At 38.3% G+C, this 23,846-nt stretch overlaps 1 pseudogene; it reads right to left on the minus strand.

Moving 5' to 3' along the window:
* Positions 1-23,036: 23,036 nt before the first annotated feature.
* LOC112625477 lies at positions 23,037-23,338 on the minus strand (annotated as a pseudogene).
* Positions 23,339-23,846: the final 508 nt, after the last annotated feature.

A 23,846-nucleotide genomic window follows, 5' to 3' on the forward strand; every position in this document is an offset into this window, starting at 1 on the left:
GTAAAGTTCAAAGTCCTTGCAGTGGATTACAAGGTACTGTAAGACTGAGTTTCCTGCCATCTCACTAACCTCACAGCTACCCAACAGTGTAGACATTTTCTTTTGTTTCATTTAAAGGCATTCATATTTTGCTCAGGGTTCTCACTTTTAATAATGGGTACAGTAGGGGTTTTGAGGCTTGACTCCTCTCTAAGTCACATAAAAGAAGCATTTTTTTTCACTCCCAGCAGAAGATCTAATGTACCTCACTTGGAGAAATAACATTATCAAGCATGGTCTACAACAAGCATGATCTGAACCACAAGCATGATCCTATTGATCAGTAAACATTTAACCTGGAACATAAGCATCAGCCCAATACACTGATGTTATTATTATTATTGCTATATCAAATATATTTTTTGGCCAGGCACATTGACTCACATCTGTAATATCAGCACTTTGGGAGGCCAAGGCAGGAAGATCACTTGAGCCCAGGAGTTTGGGACCAGCCTAGGCAACATTGTGAAACCCATCTCTAAAAAAAAATACAAAAATTAGGTAGGCATGATGGCCGGTGTCATTAGTCCCAGCTACTCAGGAGGCTGAGGTGGGAAAAACGATTGAACTTGGGAGGTCAAGGTTACAGTGAGCCATGATTGTGCCACTGCACTCCAGCCTGGGAAACAGAATAAGACCCTGTCTCTAAAAAAATTTTTTTAATTAAAAAAAATATATATACATACACACAGACACATATACATATGTATTTATATATAAGATATATAAATCTGATAACTAAGATATATATCTTATATATACACATATAAATTTATATATTTTATATATACATATATGAATTTTTATGTATACTTTTGCATATTTTATAAAATATTTTATATATTTATATAAAGTATCTATAAATATACATATCTGCTATTATTGCTTATATCAAAACAGTTTTTTTTTAACCTCAACCACTCATCCTCTTTCAGCTACCAATACACTTATCTGTTTTACTTTATGTACTCTCATTTTTTTTTTTTTTCCAAAATACCTTTATCGCCTTACTTCCGCTTTTGGAAGAAGATAACATGCCTTTTCGGATGCCCTATTTCTACTCAAGGACAATTCCTCCACCTTCCTTCTTATCTCTTTAAACTACATTTATCTATCAATTAGCCCTTTTTTATATTTGTGTTTGGTCTCTCTCATTCTGCTTGCTCTTTTTTTCAACTTTAAACATCAACAAAATGAGTCCATTGTGGAAAAAAAAAACAAGCACAATTCCTTTGACTCTATTTCCCTTACAGCTTTACTTTGGTTTTTTTAAGGACTACAAAGGTCCTTAAACAAATATTGAGTCTTCTTTTCCTTACATTACATTCACTTATCTATCCATTGTTAGTTGTCTTTACTAACACACTCAATCTAAATCACTTTAGAAAAAGGTAACCAATGATACCCTTATTGTTTAATACAACAAAAAAATCTTTCTTTCCTCCTCCCCTTTCTTTTGTCCTTCCTTCCTTCCTCCCCTTCCTTCCTACCTTCCATCCATCCTTCCTTCCTTTCTTTTTTGGCAAGACCTATCACTAGTGCCTGGTAATAGAGTGTTTTGATTTTATGTTGCATCCAATGCAAACCCACAAACTCTGTGAAGGTGTTTTCAGAATTGACAGGTATTCTGTCTAGCCAAAGGGTGGGCATAATGTTTGGCAAGAATCTCAATGGTTCTAAAGTTGAGGATCCTAGTCAATTTTAGATCATTCATCAACACACTTTGCAGCAATTACATCCTATTGGCCACAGATCAAAGTGATTTGTTGTTGTTAGAAAATACATGCCAACACACAGTGGTGCTTCTGAGACCTCCAGGGGGCACTGAGAGGGTTCTTGGAGGGTAAAAAGTTGGTTGTCATGGAAACAAGATAGATCCTCAGGAACAGAGAGAGCTTTTGAAGGAGGCTTCCGGTTTTCCTGTCTCTGTTAAAGGGAGAGAAACCCATATTCCAGATAGCTCAGGAGGATTTTCATAGAAACAAACTCCCAGGCAGAAACCAAGGTTTTTTTTTAAAAAAGAAAAAGCACAGATAAACTTCCTCTAGAGAACTTAAATTCCACCAAATGAAATTACAAACAAAACAATGTTAGCAATGATAAATTTTCACTCAACTGTACGTGGTACCACCTGCTCCATCAGACAGGCATTGTATTAGAGAGAGGCAGCATTCACTGTTCTTTGAGCAGCCACCTGGGGAGTGGGCACACTTTGCCTTCTTGCTCCAGCCTGCCTACCTCATCTTCTCACCAGCTGTTTGCCATTGGAAATCAGTTGCTGAAGCCAGACTCAGCTATTCACCACCAATCCCTAGCTCTTTGTTGTTTCTGGAAGGTTGCCTGCCTCCTGCAGTGCTCTCTCCACCTCCTCTCTGTTTGGGAATATTTTCTCCATTCTTTGAGGATCTAATCAAATCTTTTAATTTCCTCGAAGACTTCCCCAACTGCGACTGCCTTTGCTAACATCTTTAAACCTTTAAAACTATGGTAGCTTCTTGTACTTACTTTTTTTTTTTTTTTTTTTTAACTATACTACTATCCTCCCTCATTAGAGTTAATTTCCTTAAAGGACCAAACTGGCTCACAATCTCCACTTAAGTTCATACCACAGACAGTCCATGCTTATGAAAGACAGAAGAATAAAACACTAATTATGAATTAATAATAATAAATATGATATAGTGCAATCATTCTTTTTGGTGGAAATTTCTGTTTTTATTAGTAATTGTCAAATATGTGCCATGAGTGTTTAAGATTTACTTCTGACTCCTGCGGTCTATTCAAGATTCATATATGCTGTATCTTCACCTTCATGTGTGTCAGGCCTCTGAGCCCAAGCTTGCACGTATTCATCCAGATGGCCTGAAGCAAGTGAAGAATCACAAAAGAAATGAAAATGACTAGTTCCTGCCTTAACTGATGATGCTACCTTGTGAAATTCCTTCTCCTAGCTTGTCCTGGCTCAAAAGCTCTCCAACTGAGCACCTTGTGACCCCCACCCCTGCCAGCCAGAGAACAACCCCCTTTGACTGTAACAGTCTACTACGTTCCCAAATCCTATAAAACGACCCCACTCCATCTCCCTTTGCTGACTGACTCTCTTTTAGGACTCAGCCCACCTGCACCCAGGTGAAATAAACAGCTTTGTTGCTCACACAAAGCCTGTTTGGTGGTCTCTTCACACAGATGCGTGTGAAATTGTGAACATTTTTTTACCTGTGGCCTCATTTTATTTTTTTTATAATAATCTGAATGTGGTTAACCAAAAACAAAATTTCATAGGTGGAATAGTTGGAGTAGTATAGGTCCTGAAGAATTCAAAACTCTTAAATTACATATGGAGACTATTTGGCAACACATATCTTTCTCCAATTCTATCTCTTTAAGGCGATTCCTTTGAGTAAAATATAATACTTTTTAAAGCAATATGTAATAGCATTGCTTTGATAAATATATATTATAGGGGTGTTCATATTGAGAATATCACACTTTGTTGGCATGCTATATTTTGTGACCACAGTGGTTCTATTATGGAAACCAAAAATAAAATTTGAAGTCCCCCAACTAACTGAATGGACCCCTCCTCTCAGCCAAGGGCATTCTGAAGTAAACTTGAAACACTAGTTCAGGCCATGATGGGAATGGGTGGTCAAACAGGCCTCATTATACGTCTCTCCCTTTGGAATTCAAGCACAACTGATCAGCATTAACATTAAAACAGAGAACTTAAGACTGACAAAACAGACTCTTTTTAGCAATAGACACCAAAGTGACAAGACAGCAGGCCCTGAAAGAAATTGAAGTATTTTACAACAGAAATATATTTCCTTGACGTATTTTGAAATGGCCCTGCAAAGCTGTGTTTTGTGGGAAAAAAAATGTACATTCTATAGAGAATTCCTTTCCTTTTCCAGGTCTTTTTCCTGATCCAGGAGAGAAATAACTAAGGGTCTGGCACCTTTTTAAGTCTGATAAGAAACATTTACAATCTATTCTGTTTAAAGCCTCCTACCTGGAGGCTTCAACTGCATAATAAGAACCTTGGTCTCCACAACCCCTTATCTTAATCCAAACACTCCCTTATATTGATTCCACGTCTTTAGATAAACTCTGTCAATCAATTGTCAATCAGAAAATCTTTGAATCCACATAGACCCTGAAACCCCTTTCCTCCACGTTGAGTTGTCCCACTTCTCCTGACCAAACTAATGTACATCTTACATGTATTACTTGATGTCTTCTATCTCCCTCAAATGTATAAAACCAAGCTGTAGCCTGACCACCTTGGGCACATGTTCTCCCGATCTCCTGGGGCTGTTTCATGGGCCATGGCCACTCACATTTGGGTCAGAATAAATTCCTCCAAATATTTTACAGAGTTTGAATCTTTTCTTCTGCAGTTACAATTTAACTGTGGACCATTAACACCTCGGCTAGTATGCATGCAGCATACATCAGTAGTTTACTTCCTACTTGCTCCTAAATGTGGCCACTAGGATGATATGAAATTTCCAGGAATGTTCCAAATCTCTGAAGCATTTTTCAGCCACACTGAACATGACCTTTCCTTTCTTACTATGTTCAGCTAATGTTTGGAACTATCCCACTGGTATTCATTAAAAGAAAGACTTTAGACAAAATAAATTTAATGGAGTTTATTTGAGCAAAGAACAATTTATGAATCAGGCATCACTCAGAACCCAGAAGAGGTTCAGAGAGCTCTGCTGCAACAGCAAAGTTGGCAAATTTGTACAGGCTGAATAAGAAAAGAAGGCAAAGAAAATAAATTTTATTGGTTGGAGGGGAAAGTTTATAGAGGTAGCTTAGCAGTTTCTGATTGGAGAAGTCTCTAGTTTCATTTTACTGTTTATGTTAGATGTGCATTTGCTTATGCAGAAACTTAAAGCATTGGCATTGACTAAAGGTGTCCCAATTTAAATTTTTCTTTACATAGTAAAGTTCCATTTTTTTCTGCCAAAATAATGTTTTAATAATAATTCTGATAGAAACTTGCTGGATAGTTCTTCTAGTTCAAAGAGGAAAAAGGGATATTCCAAGTGTTTCTGTCTGCCTAAGAAAAGTTTCAAAGATCTTGAGGTGGAAGCTTATATGAAATAGGCAGGGAGAATGACTATGTATAATCAATACAGGGTGATTTTCATTTTTATGAAAACTATACTTATAGCTATGTGCAATAAATCTATTTGGATAGAGAAGATTCAAACTGAAAAAAGCTAGCTTTGTACTTTTGTGTATTACTGAACTTTATTATTGCTGATATGAGTGTTTTAGAAACAGCAAAAAGTAGCCAATTTTCACAGCAAATTCAGGTGATTCCAAAAATAGCTGTAATATTATAAGCACGCAACAATGGACAGCATCTGTTTTCCCCAAAATATCAAGATAGAAAATCCAAAATGTTATTCTGTTATTTAAAAGCCTCTGGCATTAACCAGAGATAAGGGAGGAGAAGCCATTTCTATTGATCGATGGATAAAAACAAAATAGTGTAGTATTGAGTTAGCAATATTGGTGAGAAGATAACTTCTTACATTGGAGAAGAGAAAAATATCGAGTACCGTGGGTAGATAAAAAGCAGGTTAGATTAGCAAATTTAGAAGAGCGTTAGCATCAATGTGACCTTTGTATAGGAACAAGGAAAATAGTAAAGGAAACAGAATTCTATCACATTTTACTTTCTTTAGAATGCATAAGGGAGGGAAAACGAACATGGCTCTGGTATAAAAATGAAGGTTTTCAAACTAAACAATACAATCACAGTTCATTGGTGAATTGGTAACAAATTTCTCCCCCATCTTATAGGAATTATAATAAGAAATATTACATGTAAATTAGGTAATTATGACTCAAGCGAAAACTGTGCCTAGCTAGTTCCACCTTAAAAGAAAGGCTATCTGGGGGGAAAAAAATGCCCTTGAGATTTCTTTATGTCATGGCACATATAGAAAATGCAGGTGTGGTATACATAGAAAATACTTTTGTCATGGTGTTATGGTTTCAATGTGTCCACCCTCCAAAATTCACGTGCTAAAAACTTGATTATCATTGCTGCAGTATTGTGGGGAGGAGCCTTTCAGGAAGTGGTTATGTCATGAGTGCTGCATCCTCATGAATAAATTAATGCCACTGTCTGTGATCCCAGCACTTTGGGAGGCCAAGGTAGGTGGATCTTTTGAGCTCAGGAGTTCCAGACCAGCCTAGGCAGCATGGCAAAACTCTGTCTCTACAGAAAATACAAAAATTAACCAGGCATGGTGGTGAGAGACAGGACTAGCTGGACTTCCTAGGTCAACTAAAATTCCCTAGGCCTAGGTGGGAAGGTGACCGCATCCACCTTTAAACACGGGACTTGCAACTTAGCTCACACCCAATCAGAGAGCTCACTAAAATGCTAATTAGGCAAAAACAGGAGGTAAAGAAATAGCCAATCATCTATTGCCTGAGAGCATAGTGGGAGCAGCAATGATCGGGATACAAACCCAGGCATTTGAGCCAGCAATGGCTACCCTCTTTGGGTCCCCTCCCATTGTATGTGAGCTCTGTTTTCATTCTATCAAATCTTGCAACTACATTCTCTTCTGGTCAGTGTTTGTTAGGGCTCAAGCTGAGCTTTCACTCGCTGTCCACCACTGCTGTTTGCCGCATTCGCAGACCTGTCGCTGACTTCCATCCCTCTGGATCTGGCAGAACGTCCACCGTGCTCCTGATCCAGCGAGGTGCCCATTGCCACTCCTAATTGGGCTAAAGGTTTGCCATCGTTCCTGCATGGCTAAGTGCCCGGGTTTGTCCTAATCAAGCTGAACACTAGTTGCTGGGTTCCACGGTTCTCTTCTGTGACTCACAGCTTCTAATAGAGCTATGACACTCACTGCATGGCCCAAGATTGCATTCCCTGGAATCCATGAGGCCAAGAACCCCAGGTCAGAGAATTCGAGGCTTGCCGCCATTTTGGAAGCAACCCACCACCGTCTTGGGATGCATAAGGGAGGGAGCAAGGTCCCTGAGAGCAAGGTCCCCCAGTAACAGTGGGATAATCTTAGTTAGTTGGGAGGCTGAGGTGGGAGGATGGGTTGAGAGCAGGAGACAGAGGGCACAGTGAGCCAAGATCATGCCATTGCACTCCAGACTGGGCAATAGAACCCTGTCTCAAAAAATAATAATAATAATGACATTATAAAAAAGTTTAAAGGAATGAGTTCAATCACGTCTGCTTTTCTGCCCTATGAGAACAGAACATTCATCCCCTTTTTGTCCTCCTGATTTCTGCTATGTGAAAATGTAGCTAGAGGTCTTCATCAGATACCAGTGCCTAGATCTTGTACCTCCCAGCCTCCAGAACTGTGTTAAAAAATTCCTGATTTTTATAAATTCACCAGTCTCAGGCATTCAGTTATAGCAGCACAAATAGGGTAGGAAACATGGCACACTGGTATAAATGGACAGGCTGGGCAATTGGCCCAGGATCACTGGCTCCCCAGGCCTTGCACAACCTTTTTGTGGCCTGAGGGGACTGTATTAGTTCATTTTCATGCTGCTGATAAAGACATACTCAAGACTGGGAAGAAAAAGTGGTTTAATTGTGCTTAGAGTTTCACATGGCTGAGGAGGCCTCAGAATCATGGTGGAAGGCAAAAGGCACTTCTTACATGGTGGCAGCAAGAGGAAATGAGACGAAAAAATGGAAACCCCTGATAAAACCATCAGACCTCATGAGACGTATTCACTACCATGAAGACAGTATGGGGAAACTGCCCCCATGATTTAAATTATCTCCCACCTGGTCCCTCCCACAACACATAGGAATTATGGGAGTACAACTCAAGATGAGATCTGGGTAGGGACACAGAGACAAACTGTATCATATATCACCCTGGCACCTCCAAATCTTATGTCCTCACATTTCAAAACCAATCATGCCTTCCCAGCAGTCTCCCAAAGTCTTAACTCATTTCAGCATTCACTCAAAAGGGCACAGTCCAAAGTCTCATCTGAGACAAGGCAAGTCCCTTCCACCTACAAGACTGTAAGATCAAAAACAAGCGAGTCACTTCCTAGATACAATCAGGGTACAGGTATTGGGTAAATATAGCAGTTCCAAATGGGAGAAATTGGCCAAAACAAAGGAGTTACAGGGCCCATGCAACTCTGAAATCCAGCAAGGCAGTCAAATTTTAAAGCTCCTAAATGATTTCCGTTGAGTCTAGATCTCACACCTAGGTCACGCTGATGCAATAAGTGGGTTTCCTTGGTCTTGGGCAGCTCCCCTCACTGTGGCTTTTCAGGATACAGCCTCCCTCCTGGCTGTTTTCATGGGTGGGCATTGAGGGTCTGTGGCTTTTCCAGGCACATGGTGAAAGCTATCAGGGGATCTACCATTCTAGGGTCTGTAGTGTGGTGGTTCTCTTCTCACAGCTCCACTAGCTGGTGCCCCAGTAGGGACTCTGGAGGCTCCCACTCCACATTTCCTTTCTGCACTGCCCTAGTAGAGGTTCTCCATGAGAACCCCACCCCTGCAGCAAACTTCTGCCTGGACATCCAGGCATTTAGATACATCTTCTGAAACCTAGGCAGAGGTCCTGAAACCTAGGCAGAGGTCCTCAAACCTCAGTTCTTGAATTTTGTGCACCCACAGGCTCAACACCACATGGAAGATGCCTAGCCTTAGGGCTTGTACCCTCTGAAGCCACAGCCCAAGGTTTAGGTTGGCCCCTTTCAGCCACAGCTGGAGTGGCAAGGCACCAAGTCCCTAGGCTGCACACAGCTTGGGGACCCTGGGCCCAGCCCACAAAACCACTTTTTCCTCCTAGACCTCCAATCCTGTCACAGGAAAGGCTGCTGTGAAGACTTCTCACATGCTCTGGAGACATTTTTCCCTTTGACTTCAGGGCTAACATTTGGCTCCTTGTTACCTATGCAAATTTCTGCAGCCAGTCATAATTTTGCCTCAGAAAATGGGATTTCATTTTCTATCACATTGTCAGGCTTCAAATTTTCTGAACTTTTAATGCTCTGTTTCCATTTTAAAATGGAATGCTTTTAACAGCACCCAAGTCACCTTTTGAATGCTTTGCTGCTTAGAAATTTCTTCTTCCAGATACCTTAAAACATCTTTCTCAAGTTCAAAGTTTCACAAATCTCTAGGTCAGGGGCAAAATGCTGCCAGTCTCTTTGCTAAAATATAACAAGAGTCATCTCTGCTCCAGTTCTCAACAAGTTCCTCATCTCCATCTGAGACCACCTCAGCCTGGACATTATTGTTCTAATCACTATCAGCATTTTTGTCAAGCCATTCAACAGGTCCCTAGCAGGTTCCAAACTTTCCCACATTTTCCTGTCTTCTGCTGAGTCCTCCAATCTGTTCCCACCTCTGCCTGTTACCTAGTTCCAAAGTCACTTCCATATTTTTGGTGATCTTTTCAGCAGCACCCCACTCTACTGGCACCAATTTACTGTATTATTCTATTTTCATGCTACTGATAAATATATACTTGAGACTGGGAATGAAAAGAGGTTTGCTTGGACTTGCAGTTCCACATGGTTGGGGCGGCCTCAGAATCAGGGTGGGAGGTGAAAGATGCTTCTTACATAGTTGTGGCAAGAGAAAATGAGAAGATGACAAAGGGGAGACCCCTGATACAACCATCAGATCTCATGAGACTTAATGACTACAATGAGAACAGTATGGGGGAAACCACTCCCACAATTAAAATTATCTCCCACCAGGCTCCCCCCACAACACATGGGAATTATGGGAAGAGAATTCAAGATGAGATTTGGGTGGGGACACAGAGCCAACCATATCAGGTACCCAGAATGCCTTCACTGCAAATCAGTACACTCCGGCTCATCTTCAGACGATGATTAAAACAAGTAAGGAAAGAACCTGTGTTTTTAGTAAAGGGGTCAAATTGGGCATGTGTGCTCTTGAGTTTCTGGATAACACCTGTGGAATCTCCTACTGTTTTAGTTGCAAACAGCTTGAATAAATCAAATAATTGCACATTAATATTTCCTGACTACCTTAATATTTCCTGGCATTACCTTTGGAATGGGATTTTGGATTGAAAAACAGAAATCATCTTTATGTGTATTTTGGCTTGTTCTTGTAGACATTATAGCAACTTGTTTCTTGGATTGATTTCCCTACCCTATGCTATCAGGCAAAAGATTAGAGGTGGCCTAGAGCCTCAGAGGAAAAATGTAGCAAAAAATTCAAAATATAATAGCTAAATTCAAGTATTTACTTTCATAACTTCTAATATTTTCTTCCATGTCATACTATCCATCCTTCTGAAAATCAGAAACTTTTAAAGCTTTGAGTTGAATTTTGAGTAAAAAGTTAATTATTACATTTGTAAATTACCTTTGCAATATAATAAAGCATAGGTAAAATGTGCCTTAATTCAAGAATAAAAGATGTTAACATAGATCATAAAATGGTAATCTGTTGCCAAAGCTAACCATATACTATATGAACCACAAACTCCTTTTTTATCATCATAAATGTCTTGAGATACTTTACCCCAGCCTTAGCTCTCTGGCTGACAGTATCTCAGAATGCTTGTCACAGGATAGCTTTCTCTTTTCTCCTAAGCCTATACCAAAAGATCAGCCAATTGATAAGTAACAAAATCATTTCACCAGAGGTCTTAAATTATAATAAAATAAGTCAAAGGAGGTCCAATTTGTGACCAGCGACCAGGTTAGTCATTGTTTATTAGAGCCAAAATACACTGGTACTTACTAGATGGAGATGTTGTCGGGGTCCTTGTTCCAAGAGCTCCCAAGATGGTGGCAGGCCACTTCCAAGATGGTGGCAAGCCTCTTGTTCTTTGACCTCAGGAGTTCTTGGCCTCAGGGATTCCAAGGAATGCAATCTTGGGCCATGCAGTGAGTGTTATAGCTCTATTAGAAGCCATGGGTCATGGAAGAGAACCGTGGAACCCAGCAACTAGTGTTCTGCTTGATTAGGACCAACCCAGGCACTTAGCCGTGTAGGAACAACCAGGAGCTTTTAGCCCAGGAGCAGCAATGGGCGCCTCACTGGATCAGGAGTGCAGCAGACATCCTGCGAGATCCGGAGGAGAAGTCAGCCACAGGTCTGAGACAGTGGCAAACAGCAGTAGTGGACAGCGAGCAAAAGCTCAGCTCAAGTGGTAACAAACACGGACCAGAAAAGTGTGCAGTTGCAAGATTTAATAGAGTGAAAACAGAGCTCCCATACAATGGGAGGGTACCCAAAGGTGGTTTCCGTTGCTGGCTCGAATGCCTGGGTTTATATCCTGACCACTGTCCCTCCCTCTGTGCTCTCAGGAGATAGGTAATTGGCTATTTCTTTACCTCCTGTTTTTGCCTAATTACCATTTTAGTGAGCTCTCTTTACTACCTGATTGGTCGGGTATGAGTTAAGTTGCAAGTCCCGAGTTTAAAGGTGGATGCGGTCACCTTCCCAACTAGGCTTAGGCCTAGGAAATCCAGCTAGTCCTGTCTCTCAGAGATGTGACAGCTTTTCCCTTTGATATTAAAAACCTAATCTGTAACTCAGACTCAGGATCTAAGACGTTTGTAGGTTCACAGTATGAAACTATATAGTTTGAACATGGCAAGGATTGACATGCATGAATTGGGCTTTAGGCAGTTCATTTCCATCTTTGCATTTCTGTCCAATAATATTTTTTGTGCTGTATTTGTTTTTCTCTTTTTTATCTATTTTACATTTTTCACCTTTTTAAATTTATCTTTTCCTTCTTTTTATTTAAGACAGGGATCAGATTCAGTATATGCTGTCGCAAAACACTGGCATCTGAGAAAACAGCAGAATCAGGAAGATTACTCTCACCTCTCCCACGTTTCCCCTGAAGTAGGTCAAAACATCCTCATTGTGAAGTGCCCTCCTTACACTCACAGAAAGGAAACATCTTTACCTTTGAAGGAACAGGGACACAGGAAAGAATTCAAGTAAGTCTTATTTTATTTATTGTCATTAGAGCATACGTTTTTATCCAATCACACTTCTCCATGACTATTCACTTTTTCATCAAACTTAGCATAAAAAACACATAGGTTTGCCTGTTTATTTTAGTCTTCATTTCCTTGTGAAGGCTCCCATGTCACTTAAAACTAATATTAAATAAATGTGTATGCTTCTCTCTTGTTAAATTGCTTTATGTTATAAGGCCCACAGCCATGGATCTAGCGATGGGTAAAGAAAAGAAATCTTTTCTCCTCTACATAAGCAAATAAGCTAGTACTCACACATATGAAAGAAATCGTTTTTGTACTCTATAATTTATTTTCCTTGAGGAGTGGAAGTTATTATGAAATTACTGAGGTTTAGAAAGACCTGGATGAAAAGTTAAGCATTTTCTGCACAAGCAATATGAGAAAGATATTTTCTTTATGATTTTGTCACTAATTCTTAAACACAAATCCAGCCTGGTAATGTTTTCTTCCTCATCAATATTAATTTACTTTGGGGAGCTATACTAGAAATATTGAGAAAATAAGTACACTCCGCCAACCCTATATGTGCTTGCTTCAACTGTAAGCTAACAAACCAAAACCCAAAAATGAATATCTACATTGCCTGATGTACAAGCATAGATTGAAAATGGCACGTAAGACAACTGAAAGATATGCTATATATTACCAGAACCTCTCCAACAAGAAAAACAAAATACTCATTTTGTTTTGTGCTTAAAAGTCAGTCACAAGATGTCTATCTAGTGCTATCTGAAAAATCTTTACTACAATGGCAATGCAACTTCTCATAAACTCTCAGTAGTGCTGATAGAACCAGATATGCCGACAGACCATAACAATAGAGCAAATCAGGAAGTGAGCAGAACAATGGCTCTCTGTTGTTGAAAAGGAAAGGGAAGAAAAGCAAAGTAAGAGACAGGAAGGGAAAGGATGACAGGTAGTCTTGAATACAATGAATTGGTTACAAAAAGATACTTAAAACATGATGATCAAATGGATTGTCTGAATTGTGATCAATGTTTTTATACTGTTAAAACTGATAATAACTTGTTTCTCTTGTTACAACTTGTAGGCATCATTAATAATCAGAATCATATTAAGCTTTAATCATATCAGAATATTAAGTTTACAATGTTTTTCAAGATAAAGTATGTACATATATATGTAGGGGGGCTGTATTGCAATAAAAAAAGTCAATACAAAATATTACCATTTTTTTGGTCTGATATAAAAAGTAGTCCTACCCTTACATAATCACTGACTGGCTCAGTATGATTTGCTTCACAAAAGTGATGATTTAAAATTTTTTAAATATTTTATATATAATGTTTTCCAGTTATCTATCTGCATGAAAACTACTCAATATTAGCTCTTCTGCCACCCTTCTTACACTGCAAACTTCAACAAAAGCAGTGTTCTAATGTCTTAATACTAGATCTTTTGATATTTTTTAAATAGTTTTATGCTTGGGCAAAATTCAATGAAAATAAACAACATAAAATTTACTCTAAAATTTGTCTTGTCTTTTACAACAAGTACCAACGAGTGTCCGACATTTGAAAATGTTTCTGCTGCACCTAAAATGTCTCTTAAATATGTCTCCTAAACGAGCAACATATTCTTTGCAGGTTTTTAAGAGAGCTGTCTATTCAGAAAGCACAAGCATTAAAGTGTGAATTGAGAAAAGTAATGAAATCAGTTACTTTGAGTCTAAGTACTCCTATATGTTCACGTTCACCAAAGTTTTACAGTTTCAAAACACAAGAATAAAATTACTTGTCATGGGGAAATCTGTATTTATTTTGGCTCTGCTCTACTATTTGGGATGTTGTTGATATCTCTGGGTTCTTTACTATTTATTCTTCCAAATGCATACCCCTAGTACAATTTATTAATGCTAAAGAAATTTTGTAGCTTAATCATTTAATATTGTTACAAATAGTCAAGTCCTAGCTACGAGAATAAAAAATGCACCACAAATGTGAGTACCTTGTTGAAACATAATAATGGATATATCCACCAGCAGTAAATGCATTAAATTAGGTAGCAGAGAAGTGTCTTATATCACAATCTGAAATATGTATGTCATCAATGCAAAATTCTGTGTTTTGCATCATAGAAAACAGACTTTTGAAAAGTCAAAAGGGATATATCCAAAAGAAGCATTCTTTTATATTCTACTCTCTTGCCATGATATCCTGTAATGGCCAGCTTCATCCATGATTTCACATGTCTGCAACTCTGCAACAGTACAAGCTTGCATCATTTCCTTGCAAGGAGTCATTTACTTTGATGTTAATCCCTTACATGACAGCCTATTAAAATTATTCTTTTAACTATTAAATGTACTTTTAAAAATTACAACCTAATTTTTTCAGAAGATTTACCCATTTATGAATGCCCTTCTTATACCAAAACATCTTGCCTGGTATCCAACAGTGTCTGTACCACTCATGTTAAAATCAGCCTTATGTTATAAGACATAGGATCTCCAAAATGTCACTCAGTTGATAGAAGTTTCAATTTATTTATTGATTAATATCTAATTTATAATAAAGAGGGACCTAGTGGAATTGGCTACAGGTTAGGTAAGAATTTATTTGAAAAAAAAATTATGACAAAATTTTGGGAAAGTTGAGCTGTCCTAGAAGGGCAGGGTGCAGTGTCTAAGACAATACAATGAAAATATTGAGAGAACGAGGTAAAAGAAGATGTAGGAAAGTGTATTAATGAGGCTGGAAAAGAGAAATGCATTAAGTTTACTGAATAAATAAAAAGTAAGTTAACTTAGTAAATCTAAAAAGGAATGTTCATAGTAACACAACTGTCATATAGAGGCACACAATACAGGAGAGAGACACACAGAAGAGTAGACTGTTTTATAGTCTTTTGAATACTGAAATGAGAGCACTGGTGGCTTCTGCTTTGTCCCCAGTCCCCTCTCGTTCTGCAACCAGTTTATCCAGCTGCCGATTTCACTAACCAAAATCAGCCCCCAAACTACCACCACATATTTGGCAGCAGCTTCCACAGAGGGTGATGATTTCCACAGATGCCTCCATGACCACCTTCTTTATGATCTCCCTTTCATGAGCAGATTATCTTACCTTCTCAGACATTCCCACAAGCTGTCACTGTTCACTTACCCACCCATATGAGTAATTTGAGCTAAGATGTTTACTGACTATTTCTCTGTTCCTTCAGCTTCTCACCTCCCCAGTTCCTCCCACATTTGTATCACTTTAATTCCTATATTAAGCCTTTCATTTCCAATGCAACTCACAATAATTCTGTATTCTTAAATGAATACTGACAAAGACATTGATACCTGAGATGGACCAGTTTTTTACTTATGCATATCTCACTGTATCCACTTCTTTCACAGTACACTCCCACACTTACACTCGACTCATTATAACTTGCTTTGGCCGATGCACAGAAGCAATTTTGATGGAAGCAGAGGCTTGAAAAGATCTTGAATATATCTGCTTTTTCTCATGAAGCCTTGCCACTGCTATGTTAACATGCCGGTTCTCCTGCAGGAGAAGAATGTGAAAGAGAATGAATTTATGCAAGCCAAGGTTATCCTAGGCAAGTTAGAGCCCAACAAAGACACCAGCTGACCACAGATGTATAAAAGATGAGATCAGCCAAGCCTCATCTAGAGATTGTCAGAACAGCCAGCCAACCAGCAGAACCATGAAAAATAACACATGCTTGTTGCTTTAAGTCACTCATTTTGGGAGAAATTTGGTATGCAGAAATAAATAACTGATACAATAAAATAAGTAAAGTTAAAGAGAACACAGCTTTAAGTATAGGCATCAGGAAATGAAGAATGTATATAGAATTAAGGGCATTGGCAAACGCCTTACCTCAGTGGGTTGATTGCCTCATCTTGTTGATTGGGACTTGGGGGAAAGGTCATGGGTAAGGAAGTTTAAGGTAAAAGCATATTGATGAACTTATAAAAGTAAGCCTAAAGCATGACCATGAAAGTAAGCATAAAGTTGCATGTTGATGTCCATGAGTGAACAATCACCACATAAAAAGCCTAAAAAGAAAAATCGATATAATGACATAGCCAAGTGATCTGAGCCACCATCTGACATCAGTTGATATCAGCCAGCTTCTGATATTAACTACCCCATTGGTGACACACTGGGTTTATGAAGAGACAGTCTATGATGATGAAGATATAGCATATGCATGGCACTACAGCATGGACTCCTACTCGCCAAGGCTGTTCGAGGTACTGTTACTGCCCAGTGTCCAACATGCCATCAATAGAGACTGAATCAGAGCCCCTACTAAAGTCCTGTCTAGAGTGACCAATAATCCCAGTTTGTCTACACCTGAGGATTTTGCCAGGACAGAGGACATTCAGTGCTAAATCCAGTTCGTTCTCAGGTAAATTACCCCTAAGGAAACCAAACCACCAATTGGTGGCAAGTTAACTACATTGTAACCCTATAACCCTGGAAAGAGCAGTGAGTGCTCTTAACCGGAATGTTCGTAAATCTTTGGTTAGGTTTTTCTTTCCTATCCACAGAGCCTCAGTTAACTTGCAGAATATTTAAACAAATGTCACATCATTATGCATAACATCACCTCAAACCAAAAGAGCCATTCTTAGCAAAGGGAGTGTGATGGTGGGCATGTGGACACAGGATACCCTGGTGCAATCACATATGGCACCACACAGAGGCTGCCAGCTTAAGGTAGCATTGAGACAGCATTTTGATTATACAGCTGAGGTGTTAAATTGCAGATGTGACTCTGCAAGGATGGACACCAAACTCCAGATGTAGTTTTCACCCTAAATCAAGAGCCATTAAATGGTGCCATGTCCACAATAGATAAAATACATACGTCTAGGACAAAGGATGGAGTTAGGAGTGACTTTGTTTATTGTCAATTCCATCAACCTACTGAAAGAATCCATGCTTCCTATGCTACAACATTAGATTCTAGAAATTTTCAGGTATTCTTTTATGTAGGGACATGGATGCAGCTGGAAACCATCATTCTTAGCAAACTATCACAAGAACAGAAAACCAAATACCGCATGTTCTCACTCATAGGTGGGAACTGAACAATGAGATCACTTGGACTCGGGAAGGGGAACATCACACACCGGGGCCTATCATGGGGAGGGGGGAGGGGGGAGGGATTGCATTGGGAGTTATACCTGATGTAAATGACGAGTTGATGGGTGCTGACGAGTTGATGGGTGCAGCACAGCAACATGGCACAAGTATACATATGTAACAAACCTGCACATTATGCACATGTACCCTAGAACTTAAAGTATAATAATAAAAAAATAAAAAAATAAAAAGATTAAAAAAAAAAAGAGATAGCTGATCAACAATGTCAATAAAGTTTAAGCTACACATGTTTCTCAATGATTTGGGGCTCCTGATGCCAAGGAAAGTAGTCACCAGCCTGGCAGAGATTGTTGATTCTGATCACCAAAAGGAAATAATGAAGCTGAATAAAGTATGTTGGGCACCCAGATGATCCAATAGGGCATCTATTAATACATCTTTCCACAATTTTGACAATAACAAGTGCAACAAACCACCCAAAAATATCTAGAATGTGTTGTCCCCTGCACAGAAATTTCCTTCCCTCGCTTAGAAACCTAGTGAACTAACACTCATTTTACATGTTTTCCTTGGCACTCTTAGTAAAGGATCTCTTTCTCCACTACCTCAATAACTTTAAGCATTTATACTAAAAATTAACACTGTCATTTGTTATTTGTATGTGCATTGCTCTTCTGTAACTATAAGCAATTTAAATTGAGAAAATATGCATTATTCCCCTCTCCATTCAGGATTTAGAATTGTTCTTGATAAATAGGTGATGATCAGCAAACACTTGTTAAAGGAATAAAAAGGAGGAAGGATTGTCACTTTTTCTCTGAAATATTTGTTTTACCCCCACCCTATCCTTTATCAGGTATGCAGAACTCTATTGATTTCTTTGTTATGAAAAGAATCTTCTCTTCTGCTATATTCTAAGCAATTGGCATGCAAGGGATTTTTTGCCTTTCATCTCCTATACTTAGGAGGGTGCATCACTCAGAATAAATGCTCAATACATATTGAATGAAGGAATAAAAATATTAAATTTCCTACTGTTACCACCTTAAAGCAAAACTAAAAGCATAGCATATTAATATCAAAAAGACTTGTTAGAAAACCCATTCAAACTTGACTTTGTAAAAGTGTCTGTCAAGATGGTTATTTTAAAAGAATCTGAAAATCTTAGAAATACTAAGGAAAGGATGTATGTTCTAAGCCATTGAGAGTTGTGTTTGAACTTCAGTTTTGATGCTAGTAATGTGAATTCCAGATTTTAGTATGCACTCTAAGCTTCTATGTCCTCATTTTTAAAACATAGATAAAAATCTACTTCACAAGAATTTTATGAAACTTAAATGAGAAAATGAATTTAAAAACAGGTTAATATACAGTAGACACTTGGTAAACAATAGCTGCTATTATTTTTTCATTGTTTTTAATATCATCATTATCATTATTAATATAAAACTACTTGGAGCTCACACTCTACCATAGTTAATATTGCTGTTTTAAAAAGGATTCATCTTAAATTTGGACAAGTGTAAAGTCATATGGATTGTGGTCATGTGTGATTTTTAAACAGGCAACTGGAGAATTCTTTTCCCTCTTACAACAAACACATTTCCATCTTTCCAGTACTGTCAAGGAAATTTTTTTTTTCCTTGAAATCTAAGTCCTTCACTAAATGTCCTATTAAGCTATGTAGTCAGCCAGGCGTAGCCTGTAATCCCAGCACTTTGGGAGGCCAATCGCGCCACTGCACTAGAGCCTGGGCGACAGAGCGAGATTCCGTCTCAAAAAAAAAGCTATAAAAGCTATCTAGTCAAAAGACTGACCCATTTTGGAAGTATTCTTTCTCTATTTGCCTAGGAAGAAGTAAAGATTCTTCTTTTTTTTTTTTCTTTTACCATTTTAGAAAACACTAACATATTATTGTCTCACGCATCTGTGTAAAGAGACCACCAAACAGGCTTTGTGTGAGCAACAAGGCTGTTTATTTCACCTGGGTGCAGGTGGGCTGAGTCCAAAAAGAGAGTCAACAAGGGTGGTGGGATTATCATTAGTTCTTAATAGGTTTTAGGATAGGTGGTGGAGTTAGGAGCAATGTTTTGCAGGCAGAGGATGAACCTCACAAAGTACATTCTCAAAAGTGGGGAGAATTACAAAGAACCTTCTTATGGGTGGGGAAGATTATAAAGAATCTTCTTAAGGGTGGGGGAGATTACAAAGTACATTGATCAGTTAGGGTGGGGAAGAAACAAATCACAATGGTGGAATGTCATCAGTTAAGGCTATTTGCACTTATTTTGTGGATCTTCAGTTACTTCAGGCCATCTGGATGTATGTGTGCAGGTCACAGGGGATATGATGGCTTAGCTTGGGCTCAGAGGCCTGCCAATTATCATATATAACATATTCCTGCATTTTATCTTATAGATTCTCTGGGACGGAGTAAGCACCCATTGTCCATTTACTTACTTGTATTTATTTTAATCTAAAGGAATTCAGAACATATCACCCCCAAATATGCCATTTTGGCACATGAGTTATTTTGAGCTTAAAAAATTGAGAACCAGCCAACACAGTAAAAGTTCTTTACCTCCCCCTCAACTGCCTAAAATATAAATTTCCCCTTTGTAAAGGAAATGTACATCTATTTTAAATTTTTCATTAGTAAAAATATCAGTACCAGGAAAAAGATCTATTCTGAGATAACTTTATCACCTGAAAGACTTTTGTCTTCATAACAATGCAATTTTTCTTCCTCATCTTCCTCCCTTCGCCTTCCTGTAACTTGCCTTCACCACGTTCCAGAAGCACCAAACCGCAGTTATTTTTTGTAGCTCAGGATATTATATAAGCCTCAATTAACTGGTCTTTTCTCATATGAACTTCTGTGCATATACACATAATATTGTTTTCCTCTTCTTAATCTGTCTTATGTCAATTTAATTCCTAGACCAATGAACCATTTTTTATCTTTTTCAAAAAACCAACAAAAAAATATAACTCATGAAAATAAATTAAAACCATCCAAATGAGAATTCGTAAACCCTATTTATTTAGAGCTTGCCATAAAGCAAGGGAGTCAGCCACCATCAATTGCTTTTGGCAAAGATTCAAAGTCCAGCAGGGGAGTGAGAAATCTTCAAAGTGAAATTGTAGGTTGTTGGCCTTGGGTAGCTGGAGGCAGGCTAACTAGAAGTGAAAGTACCTATTTGGCTCTCTCTCGTTAATCCCGAATTGGAACCAGAAGCAAAATTAGGGAAGCTGTTATTTACTGATCAAGTCATGACCATTTTGCACAGTTTGTAACTTCCTGAACTGTCACTACAGAGTTTGCAATTAGCATTTTATTTTTACATATGGTCTGGTCATTGTTGGTGTATTTATCCCTGTTTTTCTCACATAGACAACACACTCAGAATACTAGCATTTATTTGCATGCTGGCCCACACTTATAAAAATGAGTTTCAAAATATATTTATAAATTTAAATATATTTCTACACTAGAATTAAAGCATACTTTTTTCTTTCTTTCTTTCTTTCTTTTTTAGACAGTCTCACTCTGTCACCCAGGCTGGAGTGCAGTCGCACTGTCTCGGCTCACTGTGACCTCCACCTCCCAGGTTCAAGCTATTCTCCTGCCTCAGCCTCCTGAGTAGCTGGGATTACAGGCATGCACCACCATACCCAGCTACTTTTTTTTTCGTATTTTTAGTAGAGATGAAATTTCACCACATTTGCCAAGCTGGTCTCAAACTCCTGATCTCAAGCCATCCACCCGCCTCAGCCTTCCAAAGTGCTGGGATTACAGGTATGAGCCACTCTGCCCAGCCTGAGTTACAGCATACTTTAAAAAAAAATATTTGTGTATAGATTTCTATGTAAAATAGATATTGACTTAAGTTTTATGTTGTTGTTTGTTTTGGGAGAAGTCTCAATAATGCCACATTGAATTGGAGATCTTTTAAGGACAGTTTTGAAAACAAGATGGAAATACTTTAAAGATTACCATTGACAGAGTAGGAGCATCGCTGTCTTGTACAAGCCCCTCATTCTAAAGTTCACCTTAATCAAAAACCCCCTAAATCCAAAGGACATCAGCTAAGGTCAGCACAAAAATAAACCACAACTAAAATCTCCAACCAGAAACATTCCAAACTCCTCCTTGGCCAGAGTCATGCTAGCCCAGAAGTAACCTCCCTCTGACAGGAAAGGTTTCAGCTGCAAGATAACCCCCTACAGCCAGAAGGACGTCAGTCCCAAGATAACCCTCCCTCCTCCCAGAGACTTTCCAACTCTGCCATAAAGCTTCTCGCTCACACAGAAACATTCCAAGCTTGTGATAAGCCCCCTCACCCTAAAACCAATATACGCTGTTAGTCTGTAAGAGAACGTGCTCCTGACCGAAATTGGCAAGAAGCCCCTCTCAGGTTTATTTTCACTAAAATAAATGTGTCTTTAACTGTCGAGCTGCATTTCATGTTTCTTCCCTCTTTCTTTAACTCTTACAACCACAACTAGCAGAAACCTGATAGTTTACTATCAATGTTCCTTACACATTGATGACAATCCCCAAGAGAAGAGCAATCTTACTGTGAAAGATTTTTTTTTTTAAACTAGAAATAATTAAATCTGATACATAAAATAATTCATGAACCATACAAGGTCTTCAAAAGCAATTTTGTTACATGAATAAATTATTTTTATCTTTAGAAAGGTGTCACAACAAATTCTAAAGTATGCGTAAAAATAATTTCAAATAAAGAAATGATTCTGCATTCTTACACTTGATTTACTCTGGGTAAAACAAAAGTTTTGAATATAGCATCATGTCACCTTTAAGAAGTTGAAAAATATCAACTTCTGAAGAAGAAATTATAAAAGAAAAGTGTATAGTACAAACAATTTCTTGATTTAAAGAAGGATCTGCTTTAAGTACAAATGTTTAATATAAGTTAAATAAATTGTCCTCTTCAAACCATTTTTTAATTATTTTCAGTAAATATTTATTGAATACGCAACAGAAGAAAAGACTGAGGATGAGAGCTCAAACAAGACCATCATACATAATATATTTTGCCTGAACTACATTTTATTTTTTTCTTTCATCATTGAGATTTTATTGGTACAGTACAGACATTTCAATTTGTACACAATTCTTAACATAAGTACCAAAAATCTAAAAGGCCATGTATTGTAATTCTTTTTTAAAGTTATTCCAGTGACTTTCTCCCTTAAAATTTGGAAGCAAATTTTCCTTAAAGGCTATCAAGTACCAGTACCTTCATATGTTGATAAGCTGTTAAATACGTCTCACCAATTCACAACTGAATAGCAGATACACTATATATTCACATTTTTAATCTTTCACAGCACAGTAACAAAGTTGTTAGCACATCAGGACTACCACAACCAAAGATGTTACAGAGTACACACAGTTCTCACAGGGAGAGCTATGATCAAGGAGTGGATTTTTTAAGGAAACAATTCTACTACAAAACATGGGAATAGAAGTAATTTAAAATGTTCAAGACATTAAACGCAGGACATACTCTATATTGCCATTTAATCTGGTTTGTACTATAGAATATAAAAACTAACCTCCCCAGCTATGGTATGTTAAGTTGACACCCAAGACAGTCAAAGCCTCCCATAATTCAATATCCCACAGTATTTTCTGGTTGTACCAAAAAATAAACAACCAGCAAATAATTTCACCTCTTAAAAAAAAAGCATTTACACTTAAAAAATGAGATGAGGTGTGATTCCCTCCTTTATAAAAACGTTTCTAGAGCTACTAAAAAACTTGCATTTACAAAATAGTTGATAATAAATATTCCTCTGGATTGTACAAGAAAGGAGACAGGGACCGCTGATAAGACATGGTATATGGTATTAATCAGACTTGACTTCTTAATCTCCTGCTTCATCAGAGGCGGGACTCTCCTCAGTTTTCGTTCCCCATTTTCTGCAGGTAAATCTTCAGTTTCTTCGTTGGCCACTTCGGCCTGTTTTCTCTTTGCTCCCCTTTTCCCTTTTGTTTGACCCTTTTTGTCTGAAGATTTGTCTTTCACTGCTGCTCTTTTCAGCTTTGCTTCCACTTTTGCAGGAGCAGGTTTAGCTAACAACCACTCGGATCCCCTCTTGGGCTCTTCCTTGGCGGCCCCTTCGTTGGAGCTGACCTTCCTCTCGGGCATCCTGGCGGCAGGGAGGGCATGTGACAGGTTCCTGCTGGCCGGGGCTTGCCTAGAGCCTTCGTGAAGCTGAGCTGCAGCTCCTCTCACCGCCCGAGCTGCTGAGACCCACTGCCTTAACTACATTTCGAAAACTTGAACCAACATTTCAAAATCAGGACATTTCATATACAAGTCTGGATTTCAGTCTTCCCTTGAACAACCAGGGCCTGCATTTCCCCAGTGAGACTCTGCCTTTCTCAGTTGTCCTTTATCAGAGCCCTGCCACCGTTTTTATCTCCAAATAAATACTTTTTATACATTCCTGTCTATAAAGAATTGAAAAACGAAAGACCAATAAAGTATCACATTTTAAGAAAAAGTCCCTTTTACATTTCGACTGCCTTCTTTAATTTAAATTAAATATGCAAAGACTTTCTGTAATGAAGACAAAATCTAGCCCACTTCAACTGTTTTTAAAGGTTTAGTATTAGGCGGTGGTTCACACCTATAATCTCAATGCTTTGGGATG

Source organism: Theropithecus gelada, chromosome 5, assembly GCF_003255815.1.
Source record: "Theropithecus gelada isolate Dixy chromosome 5, Tgel_1.0, whole genome shotgun sequence".
Classification (NCBI taxonomy): Eukaryota; Metazoa; Chordata; class Mammalia; order Primates; family Cercopithecidae; genus Theropithecus; species Theropithecus gelada.